The 12,085-nt window shown below is 39.2% G+C and overlaps 1 protein-coding gene across 11 annotated transcripts in view; it reads left to right on the top strand.

Moving 5' to 3' along the window:
• lrp1bb (low density lipoprotein receptor-related protein 1Bb) overlaps positions 1 to 12,085 on the top strand; it is a 247,003-nt gene that overhangs the window by 8,879 nt on the left and 226,039 nt on the right. Inside the window, exons 1-2 of one of the 11 annotated variants that reach the window (XM_071494005.1) lie at positions 4,583 to 9,746; positions 9,831 to 10,008. The exons of 8 other annotated variants lie outside the window; for them this stretch is intronic. The gene's annotated coding sequence lies outside the window, so the exon portion shown is untranslated. Of the gene's footprint in view, positions 1 to 4,582; positions 9,747 to 9,830; positions 10,009 to 12,085 lie in introns of those variants that run through there. 2 more of the 11 variants (XM_071493916.1, XM_071494091.1) reach the window with 2 other exon arrangements.

The following is a 12,085-nucleotide window of genomic DNA, read 5'->3' on the forward strand; positions in this document are numbered from 1 at the left end:
ATTCAGCAGACAAACCTAAGGCCAGTTGGTGATGCTGCGATGTGTCCTTCTTAAAAGAGAAATTGGTACATAGCGTAATTAAGAGATATTGAGTCATCGACGTGTTTCATTTTAATGTGCACCGTAATAATCCACAATTCCCTTTATGGATTTAAACATAAAATGCTTAGGCATGGATGTCTAACCACAGAACTAGCTGTCTTTGCCTGATTTGTTTTTCAGTCACCCTCCCAAGCCACTGCCTTTCAAAGAGCTAAAATATATTTCAGCCATTAAAGAGAAGATGAATACACAGAATGAAATGATCTTTACAAAAGATGCAGGGCAGTGTGTTGTGTAAGATACTTACATGAGGCAGACAGCATTAAGAGCTTCTTGATTTCTCAGCTCATCAAACTTTCTCTCGCACCAGCAGTTCATACTGTATGTTGTGCACAACGGGAACATGCAGACAAATGCATGCACGCACACAAATTATGCTTTTCTTAAATGAACGTCTGCGCCCTGTCTGTGTCGTGGCTGCCTTCCCTGGCAGAGCTCACTGTAGTCCAGTCCAGTTAGATGGAGGGTAGAAAGGGAATTTATTGGCACCATTTTCATGCCTGCGTGCAAGGCAACGAGTGGCTACATCAAATATGCAGCCAGTATATTGTCAACTGCTATGAATTTCTGGGCTGCACTTAGAACATCTAACCAGTCTGATTCTCTCAATATCAATTTAGAGGAGTCAGCCTAAGTGTATGTCAAAGCATGACAGTGCACTAAAAGAGGTTTCTGGGCCTAAAATATTTGTGAGATTGCCACTAAGGATAAATAATTTAATGCACTTTGATGGCATAGTGCATGAATTGGAAATCAAAGATGAAAACTCCATTGCTGCCCTGGTACCTACACCTGCAGTATGAGCACAATTCACTCTCAACAGCTGTGATACTGCTGGCCCAAGAGGATTGAGTTCAGTCGTGTGGCGGCACTATCACTGAGTTACTTTGTGTTAAAATTAGATTGCCAAATACATCACCACCAGCTGTCATCAATCTGATTCAGTATGATTCCCTAACATGCTTCCGAGCTGCTATTGATCTCTGGTCCCCGCCACCCTCCCCTCTCACACAGTGTTGGATTGGGAGTCCTATTAACTGTGTTCCCATCAATCACAGTACACCCATGTTTGTTTGTAGAAGCCTTTGATACGATTAGAGCACTGCTCCCGCGCTCATGCTATGTGGTTTTCTCCCATTCCATTTCTGGCGTCGGCTGATTTGAAATGCGTGGAGTTGCTCCCTTCTTGCTTTAGTGATGTGCTTCACTGCGCTGTAGAAGAGAGCAGAGATTAAGCACTTGGGCCTCAAACATGTTGGCTGTCACAGGTATCTCTCGCTGCTCGGTGCCTGATAAGGGTCACTTGTTCCTGAAGCAGCCTTCGCCAAGAACAAAACCCAAGAGTAATGAGAGAACCCCTTTCAACTTACTGAGATTTAATATGTTTCTGTACATTCCTATGATTGTTTCTGTGGCATTGTATATGTCAACAGTTGAAGACTAGTGTGTATGTTTTTTCTTTTTATGATTGGGATGTTTGTTTTTTTCTTTCAAAAATGTCATGCATTTTTCTATTTCACAGTTGTTCTGCCTGCTTTCACATACGTACACCACGTACACCTTAGCTTCAAATAACTTTTGCCATACTTAATCCATTTCCATTATATTCCTAAAAAGAACTATCCTTGAGACACCTTTTTTAAAGGTAATTCCATCATCAGTGGAAATACCATTTCCTGCCAAAAAGGCAACACAGGACAGGTAGTCTTCTGTGGTTATCTTTTTGTAGTAGCTCACAGATTGAAAAATGACAAGTGAAAGGATGACCAAGCGTATACTAAAGCAGAGAGCACACTGATAAACAGTCTTCGGACCACAGTAGAGATTGTGGATATGCTGTCAAAATGATCTTGTCAATAGATTTTAACTTTATTCTGTTCAGTTAGTCTGCACATTTCACACTACTATGTAATTTTGATATTTCATAATGTGATGGCTTATAGGGTTTTCATTGTTTTACTATTCTTAAAAAAAGCTTAGCAGCTTGTTTATTGCTGTAAGTATTAATTCATCATCCTTCACTGTTTTTCTGTCACAATAAAAGACTATACCATCGTGTGTTACGCAAAAGGCAGAGAAACACATGGAGATACCAGCTACCAGTCTGTCACAGGTTTCTACACAGGCTTTCACATTCACACTCTCATTCACACCATTTTAGGGTCGTGCATATATATATATAGACTACGTCAGAAATCCCAACCACTTGAAAATGCAGCAAGCATTGCAACTACACACAAAAGGAATCAGAGTCTTTGTCTTCTGTGAGATGACCATGCTAATCACGAAGAGCCAGGTTCCTATTTAGATTTAGAAATCTGTGTGAAAGTTTGACAGAAGATTGACCTAAGTAAAGTGAAATTTAAGAGATGCAAAATAATCGTGTGTGTGTGGAAATGTCTGCAAACATCTGTGCACATCTGTGTGTGTTCATACCAGCATGAACGTGTGAAAATCTGTTAACATGTTTGGGGTAAGGTAAACTGCAGTCATTAAGTGTGAATTGAACTTGAAGTAGAAGAAAGTAGGCATTTATTGGTAGAAAATGATCAAGTGAAGATAGGATAGCGTTCAACTGAAATACATCTGTTACTGTCATCATGAGATGACAGCTGAAGATTCTGAGTTAATGCCTGAGGTCATGACGAGATGCAATAAACCCTCTGCTTTGGTAGAGTAAAGGAGGTTACTGGGGAGTGAAGATACGTGACCCATCTAATAACTGTTGTGAAGAAACATCTGGTGGTTTGATCATTTCAAACACAATCACTTTACCACAGCAGCAATTATGCTGAGTGTTGCTCTTGTCAAACATTTTTATTATTTGAGGGGAGACGACATTTGTGTGCACACTGACCAAACATCATTTAAACTTTGACCCAGTTTATGTGATCCAATAAGCGCAGGCTGGTTTGTGTTAGGCTGAGGCACTCGTAAGGTTAATACTGTGGATGACTACTGTCTGGCATTATTGTCTCATCGCACACTGTAGGGTTGTTACTGTTTTAATATGCAATCACTCGTCTGTTTTCCTGTCTTTTCTCTCTCTCTCTCTCTCTCTCTCATGTTCTGCTCCTCTTGTCCTCAGCCTTTAGTGGCTAAAAATCAGAGGCTTAATTCTAGTGAAGCGATTTTTGCAGACGGGTGGGGCCAAATGAACAAAAGGCAGAGCAGACTGGATCTATTAAAGGTATTTTAAAGAAATAGGAACACAATGAAAGTGCAACATTCTCTTGGAAATGTTTAATCACTGTGAAGTGATGGAAAACTTTGGAATGTATTTCAACGTACTGAGGTGACATTTATGTTCATGTGCAATAAGCATGGGTGCTTCAAAACAGCTTGCACGCAATTTGTTTGGTGGCATAGGTGTTATTGCTGTTTGTGATGGGTGTTGTTCCGTGTTTGCTTGCTTCTGAAGTAGCAAAACATATTGATGAATAAACTGCATTTACTCAGGAGCTTTTCTTTTTGAAAAAAAGTTTAATGTGTGATGGATTGTTTTCAACTCTGAATGTTCAAGCTCTTGAAGACACAAAGACAGTTTTTCATAATAAAGCCGTGGTGTATACGTCCCAGCAGAGACGCCACATCTGTTCTGATCATTAGAGAATCACTTCATCATTATTAATTAGGATGTGCCAATACAGACAATAGATCATACTTTACCAGAAAGTAAAGTGATAAGCATCTCAATTAGACTTGACAGAATTGTCATTTTTACCTTGTGGCTTTTGTGGTTTAAAGGCTTCTAGCTGCTTTTGTTGAGTGTGATAGTATGAACAGTGTGATGTACTTATAATAATAATATAATAAGAAATTACAGAGACATAAAAACAAAAGAAAGACAAACTAACTAAGCAAAAATCAATCAAATTACCAAAGTGATAAAGCATGAAATATAACCAAAGTATGAACTTGAAGGTAGAAAGGCATGTTAGAAACCTTGAGCTAGAGGAGCTGTATTTCAGTCAGAGCATTTGGCATTTGGCAGCATTTGCAGCCAAAGCAGCATTTGTGATGCCCGTACAGAGCCGAGGCAGGGTGGGTGGAAGACCTTGCGTGAACTTGAGGTGCCAGTCTAGATTACTGACATGTATGATCACGAGGCACACAGTTCAAAGTTAGGTCAAGTTCAAGGGAACTATTTTTATTCAGTTTGAAGCAGTTTAAGTTGATAGACAACATTAAAACATGAAAACAGAAGAGTAATGAACAACATGAATAATGAAAATAACATGTAGAGCTTTTCCAATCTTCCAAACACACAGTTTGCATCATTAACAATATCACTATACACTTCAAGCAGACATTATACATGCCAGGATCTTGTCGACCTCATTGCCACTGCAAAAGACAAGAACACGTTCAGTGACAATGTTTTTTGATATATAGTGTTATATCTATAATGAATTTAGGGATTATTTCCTTCATTAATGACAGATTGTTTGGTCTGTAATATGTCAGAAAATAATGAAAAATGCCCATCAGAATTCCCCATAGCCCAAGGTGTTTTAATCAAACAGTATTATTTGTTTAATAAACAAACCAAAAGAGAAGGTTTTTCAGTCTGATCACGAAGGATAAACAAAAGCAGCAAATCATCATAATCATATTTTTTGTTAGAAATGACTGACAACGATTTATCACCATTCTAAATATAATGCTTGTCAGTACCTCAGGTTGCTGGCAGATATAAATCACAAACACCCCAAAAATCAATAACTGTCTTGCCGCACAGCAAGACATTTGTTGATTTCGAAGAGCAATAAATCCGAAGCTATGCCTAATGATGATGTTGACTCACAGATACAATGTTGATACAGTGGTGATTGTTCTTAAAGTGCTTCCCCCCTGTTATTAACCTCTGTGATTGTACGACAGTGTGCATAAATGATGTGAGACATTGTAATGACAGTAATTGGCTATGTGACTCTTCCCCTAATCTCTTATGCAGAGTTAGAAAATTACCTGACAAGTGGCTTCTATAACTGAGCGACCTCTCCTGAGATGCAGCTCACCAGAGGAGCCTATTAACTGTGTTGACAAGTGTGTCTTCTTGTCGCGTGTGTCAAGTCTTTTCTCTGAAGCTCCTTAAAAGTGACTCCAATACATAAAAAAGTAAATTCTAAAAATAAATCTTGCCGTCATCATCAGTAGAGGCAGACATATCAGTTCTCATTTTTAGATACACTCCTCTTGACCTTACTCTTGTTCAGCTAACCAACATTTTCATGTCTGACTTAAAATTACCTCGATGCTCTGATTCATCATTCATAACGGTCGGTCAAGACAAGGCATATCTGCTGCCTGAAGTCTTTGATGTAGTAGCTACAATCCCAAAATGAAGTCAGCGGAGACATTTCAGGCAGCCCGTGTTTTCTGAGTGCACCGCTTTTTCGATTCCTTTGCCATCGCACCAAGCTCCCTGACACAGTTATCAGAGGTCAGGCTGCAGCATCTGTCTCCCCGAGACACTCCTCACACAGGACGTGTCGCTTATCTCTGCGGTTACAGAATCCCCAAGGAGGCCCCGGGGTGATGTCTTTGCCAGAATTGAACCTGTCAGACATAACTTAGACCTGCACAATGGCGTAATAGATACTTATAAATAATACTGTAATTGTGGGGACAAATAGCGATGTACTGATTCAATATAATGAGTAAATAGAGGCCATAGTATTTCCTGAAATGTGGTACTATTCCTTAAAATACAGTTTTGCAGTCACCGTTGTTGCAGTTTTTTTTTTTTTTTATAGGTGTACAGACCTTACACATGGGATACAGATTTAAAGCAAGAAAGATCTCTTGTCTAGGATCAGTGTATGTTGAAGTTAGGAGAAAAAATGAAGCATCTGTGGATCCCTGGTGACAAAAACTGGAAGGGTAATATAACAGCATTGCAGATCTTAATGCTTTGATAAATCCCTGGTTTCATTGTTAAAGATATGAAGCTGAAAGGGATAAGACTGATGTTGCTTTCTTATTGCTAAAAAGGAAGCATATTGCACAGGTCTGCTTGAGTATGAGAGGAGCTTATGAATGTGTCACCGTAAAGTCGAGCCTTGTTGCTCTCACAGTGACATGAATTGAGTCTTGCTATAGAGCTGTTTGAGAATATGCAATCTGCCACATGTGCAACAGCCAGTGGAGCTGCTAGTCCTCTCATCTAAATTGCTACCAAGGCCTAAATTTGGATGTTCATTCAAAGCCTTTTGAGTCTCGGGAGAGGATTTGCATCTGCCCAGTATTTTGGTGTGCCCAATTCCAGTCCAGTCTCTGCCAGTGCAGGAAGTCTCCTCCACTACGTGTTTCACATTTATTTTGCAGCTTATTTTGGTACATACGTTGTTATTTAATGTTTTTAATGATTAGTAGTTTTCATTTAAAAGTCTGTAGTTGCTGGTTTAATATCTAACACATGGAAATTAAAATTCAGTGTGATTTTGTCGGAGATTAAAATGCTGTCAACCAAATCAAATAGCTATCACTTTAAGGAGTGTTAGCCTGCCAGTTTCTTTCAGAGGCATGCTGGGACCTTCCTGCACCTCAAAATCTTCCATTTCCATAGCTGCCTCAGTGTGAATGCCTGCTGCAGGCAGTGTTTCCCTGTGGAACACAAGCTCTTCATTATTAAAGGCCCCTTGCCGACCATCCTCCACACTTCTGACCTAATGACTTTCTGGAGAGTGGAGCCGCAGTTTAAAGCTCATCCCTGTGTTGCTTTCTCCATGTCTTTTCATGGAACGTCAGCCAAAGCATAGCATCCTGTTTATACACAAATTGATAGGGTGAGAAAATGGGAATGGCACTGTAAATTAAATATTGATGTGTTTTCTCACACATGCGCTAGAAACTAAAGTTTAACTAGACAAAAGACAAAAGACTACACGTCTTGTTAGTAAATGTGCAATCATCATTAAAGAGACAGTGTGTATTTTAGACCAAAGTTTCTCTCTTACTCTGAAAGTCTTACTCTACGCAAGTATTTAACACAAGTGCCCTGTCAGCAAGCTCTTAACAAAATAATGCTACACTACAAAAAATAACAAGCAACCGGCATTTATCTTGTAATGAGATTTCCCAGTCTTTAAACATAATCTTTATCTTCTCTGGTATATAATTTTCCTGCTTTTGATTTAAATTTAGTTCATATAACATTCATGATTTTTGTGAGCTCTATCAATGAATCAACAAATTTGAAGTCATATAAACTGTCTGAAATCTAGTTTTGTTTCATGGTATGTTCTAGGTAACAAAATATAAAATGTTTTTGCAAGATATTTTGCAATGAGTAATACTGTTTGAAAACAAGCTAAAAGCTCAATAAATGCAATGTTTTGCGATGTGTTTGTATCATTCATTAGCAGGTTGACAACAAATTGCATTTCAAATGTCAGCTGCAACTTGGAGCCACCAGACCAGTTTCAGTTGCTTTGCACTATAAAGCTGGTTAATTGTTCACCTAGATGAAGCTCCCCACTGCTGCCCTAGAGCAAATATATCCTCCAGTAATGAAGTCCTAAAGCAGCGTGTGTCATTTTCACCAAAATGACTCTCGCTGTGTAATGAGACGTGCCTGCATTATATGTTTACTGGTAGTTCTGCACTAATTTACACATGCAACAGAGAAAAACTGAACAGTGGTCACCATGTAATGTTTGTTCTTTTATTTCATCAAAATGTTGAATTCGTCTAATGTCCTATTGAGTTTCTTTTTCTGACTTTCCACTGGATATCAGGACAGTCTTGTCTTGTCTGTACATGGAGACAAGCAGCATACACAGCATGTAGCTCTCCATGAGACAACTGGTAAGATTTTGATTTGAAACATGATGTGATGTAAAAAGAAAGATTGGATATCAGAGAGAGTCAAAATCAAAAACAGTTCAGGTTTTACCTTCAAACTGCATTTTAACTTTAACCAAAGATAACATGACTCTTGGGACGCCTGTTTTCTGACTGTGCCTGAGAAATGTTATTCCTGAGAAAAGAGACACAGTATAGAGGCCTCCAAAGCCGCTGCAGACTGTTGAAATAGAAACATTGTTTAATTAAGTAAAGAAACTTTATTCATGTGGCACTTGTATGTGGCAATGCCCACAGACACCTATCACAAAATGAAAGTGCAGATGCCAGAGGGAGGAAGAAACAAATGTTCTATCTTTGAATATCTTCTGCTCTTTCTTGAGCAAATATTTTATCATTATTGTTGTATTATTTTGCATTCATTTTTAAAAAATCTCTCTGTCTCTATGCCCCCTTTTGTAATATCCTCACTCTTGATGTTTGCATAATACATTATATAATATTTTTTTAACTGGCATGGACATGCATGTCAAGCTTATTTGTGGATTAACTTAGTATCTTTATGTCTTTAACATTGTTGGACTTTATACATTTTTTAGACTATGGTTAATCTAGCTAGCATTTGCTTGTGTTGTATACTGGCAGAACATTGGCAGTTCAAGAAAACAAGAATTCAAATTTGACAAATGTGTACACGAGGAGAGTATGTGCCACATTTAGTTGAGATCATGCAGTAAATTTGTTAGTACATCTTAATTCTGAGCTACAGTTGTTCAAATGCAGAAATGAATGTGTGCAAACAATAAGCACCCAACGTAAAACAGCCCCCCTCAGAAAGAGAGTGAGATAGAGAAGATGTCTGAGAGTGACTCTAAAAACAAAATGGAATTGTTGACCTACCTTTATTTGGACCATTTTCACTAGGTTTACTGCATTTAAAATAGCAGCAAAATTCACATTGGTCATGTGGCGGGAATTTGTGGTGACAGGTTTACCAAAAATGAATTGACCGTAGTGAAAAGATTGGCGAGGCATCTTGCAAATTATTTCCTACAGGACAGGACTTCATGAAATGATTGTTGTGCAACTTCTCGGCAGTGTGAGATTAGTCCTCTGCATGTGTATACATGGTTGAACTAGTTGACCTTAGTTCCCTTGAACCCGACCTGAGTCAGTCTTGTGTGGACATGGGATCCTGCCTTAAGAGTTTAAATTTCCACTTTGGCCAACCAGACCTGCAAGTGATATCACATGCATATCGTGGGGCTAAACAATAACACAACAACACATTGTTTCCGCACTGCCACTGCAACGTACTCACGTGTTTTCACTTATGGCTTCATTAGACCTGTGCTCAGGACTGCATGGGCACGTACAGGCTGTGTTTGATCGACATCTCCCTCATTGTTCTGTTGCACCTGCAGGGGTGGGACAACAAACACCTTGTTCCTATTGGTTCATGTCCTGTGGTGACGTCTCATAATTCCTCCGCCGTACCTGAGCAGACGTCCAATCAGCCGGTGCTTGTGAAAACAGGTGTGAGGGTGTGCAGCGTTTTTAAGGCGAGGTTGGACGACGACGGCAAACTATACAAAATGTGCCACTGCTTCGGTTTTCTCTAGTTTTAAATAATTTCACTTTATAAAAACGTATTTATTTATTTTATTTTTGTCACCAGTCTTAGTAGGACGTCTTTTTTCGTGGACTCTTGGACGCACAAAATAACTCCTCTACTTTGTGACGCTATGAAGTTGTGGTGTTGCGCACCTACAGTTAGCAGACATGGAGTAACATTAGCATTCATTGGGAGTGGAGTCTCTGGCCACCTGGCAAATGTAAGTCCAGTATTCCTTCTCCTTTTAGCTCAGCTTTAGTCTCTCTCAAATTCTGTTAAACATATATTTAATCTTTATTTTCAGTGTTCATAACGACAGTGCACATTTATTGATATTTCTATAAATGTGGCACTGGCTCATTTCCAGCTGCAGTCCTGATGTCCTGAAACCGGTGATGTTATTTATTCGACTGAGCTGCTTCCTAACTTTGTTCATTGTTTGGTGCTGGGAAGGTCGTGTACAGCGGGTCTTCACGTCACAGGTAAAAACAGCTGCCGTGAGAGTGCTGCGTCTCAACCATGGATGTAATACATCCATGGTTGAGACGCGTTCAATTTGTGCACCTTAAAACCAGGAAGACCTGAAAGAAGCTAAGAGGCTTTGCGGAGCTGCAGAGTTGAGAGATGACTGTCTGTGGGTTTGTCACTTGGAGTTACATACTGCTTACATAATATGAATGATGAAGAAGCCATCAGTATATAATTAACCTTAAAATGTTTTTAGCTAGCTTGGTTACTTTGACTTAAATAAAGCCAAGGAACAAATGTGTAGTGTAGAAATGCAGCCAGCTGTTCCCCACTGACTGCTTTTGATTTATTTATTGAAGATCCTACACCACATGGTACCCAGTCTATCTGTGGTTAGGTGTGTGCATGTGTGTGTGTTTTCATGCCCCTGTACATTAGGTGATAAGTAATGAAATCGGAATCAAATTCTGCGTTAGGGTAGGCGGCAGCCTGGAGAATGGTATATCTCACTGCTACCGTTCATGAAATGACTATTTGTCTAGGGTAGAAAGCAGTTTTATCTGGAGAAAGGGAACTCTGCTGCAGTCTTTGTCCCGATTTTAATTAAAGGTGAACATGAGTGTATAAGGCATCTTGCCCCTTGGGGAGCTACACCATTTCATATTTCATTTTAATAGCTGGTTGTATTTTGCAAAGGACCTTCACCTGGCACGTCTGACACGTACTGATCATAGACAGCTGGAGAAAACGCAAAGTTTTACTTTTTACGCAAAGTTTTACTTTTTACGCAAAGTTTTGCTTTGTCACAGTGTTTGTTGCATGTCATGATCTGAAGGCATGTTTTTGGTACACCTTGTTAATGTAAGGGGGTGCACTGTAAGGTGTTAATGTTAAGCATGAGGGGTTTTGCTTTGAGTGGGAGGATGTTTAGGCAGTAGTCGTGGTTTACTTTGACCAGACTTTTTTTAAATGCAGCTGTGACAGGTTACACATTTTGTTTTCTGTGTGTGTGTATTTGTGATGGCTGCATGTTTGCGAGGGCTCTGGTCTGTGCTTGTGAAGCGTCATGAGTGCATAACCTCAGGAGAGTCCTACACCCCCTGTATGGTATCATCATTTTCATAGAATGTGCAGTCAACTGTTAATCTCACCAAATGACTCTGAGTAGAAGGTGAGAGGCTTTACAACAGCTGGAATGAAGCTGTAAAATGGGAAACTAGAGGGTGAGAAATCTCAGAAGACAGTGTTGAAACATTGTGGACCATTTCAATCAGCCCAGAGCAGCAGGGGACTACAGCTTCTACATCCAAAATGGTCAAAGATGGGGGCCATATGTGCAGCAGTGATAACAAACAACATCATGCAAAACCCTGCTGCTGGCATGAACAGTCTGAACTTTTCACATTTCTTTGAAGAAGGGATAGTGTTTTGTGCTTCCAATAAGATGAATACTTATCTACATTTCTATGAAAAGCACAAAACACTAGCCCTGCTGAGAGGATCAAAAACCCAGTCACTGAAATGCCAACAACTCTTATGTGTGTACATATTGTTGGCTGTTATCTGCACATTCTGGGGCATTTTTACATAGAACTTGGTCAGGTCATTTATTGAGGATGAAGGTCATTTGAGGAAACCACCGAGCTCCATATCTAGAGTAGCATGGCAAGAAAACAACATCTGAGTGATCCTCAGGCAAATATTGACAGATGACTCAACAGGCCATCCTCCTGGCTGACATAAGCCTCATTATTTCTACTGAAAACTGACAGTAAGAAGTCAGAGATGGTGGTATTTAGCTTTGGGATATTTGCTGCTTCAAGAAAGTGAAATCAAAGAGTTTCAGAGTATATATATTTTTTTCTAGAGAATGTCCTGTATATAAATAAAGCCAATGTAATACAGTAATAACAGGACCAAGAATTCATCAAATATTTTGGAGACATATGTTTTGACATGTCTTAATTAAAATACTAGTCAAACTCATTTTATTAGAAATTTATAATTCCTACAACCAGTGATGACATAGGGCCATTTTTTTTTTCTTTTACACTTGCCACATTAAGTGTTGCCTGTAAATTTTCTTCAATA

This window comes from Trachinotus anak, unplaced genomic scaffold (genome assembly GCF_046630095.1).
Source record: "Trachinotus anak isolate AG129_WGS33_773 ecotype Australia unplaced genomic scaffold, CSIRO_AGI_Tana_v1 ptg000001l, whole genome shotgun sequence".
Taxonomy (NCBI): domain Eukaryota; kingdom Metazoa; phylum Chordata; class Actinopteri; order Carangiformes; family Carangidae; genus Trachinotus; species Trachinotus anak.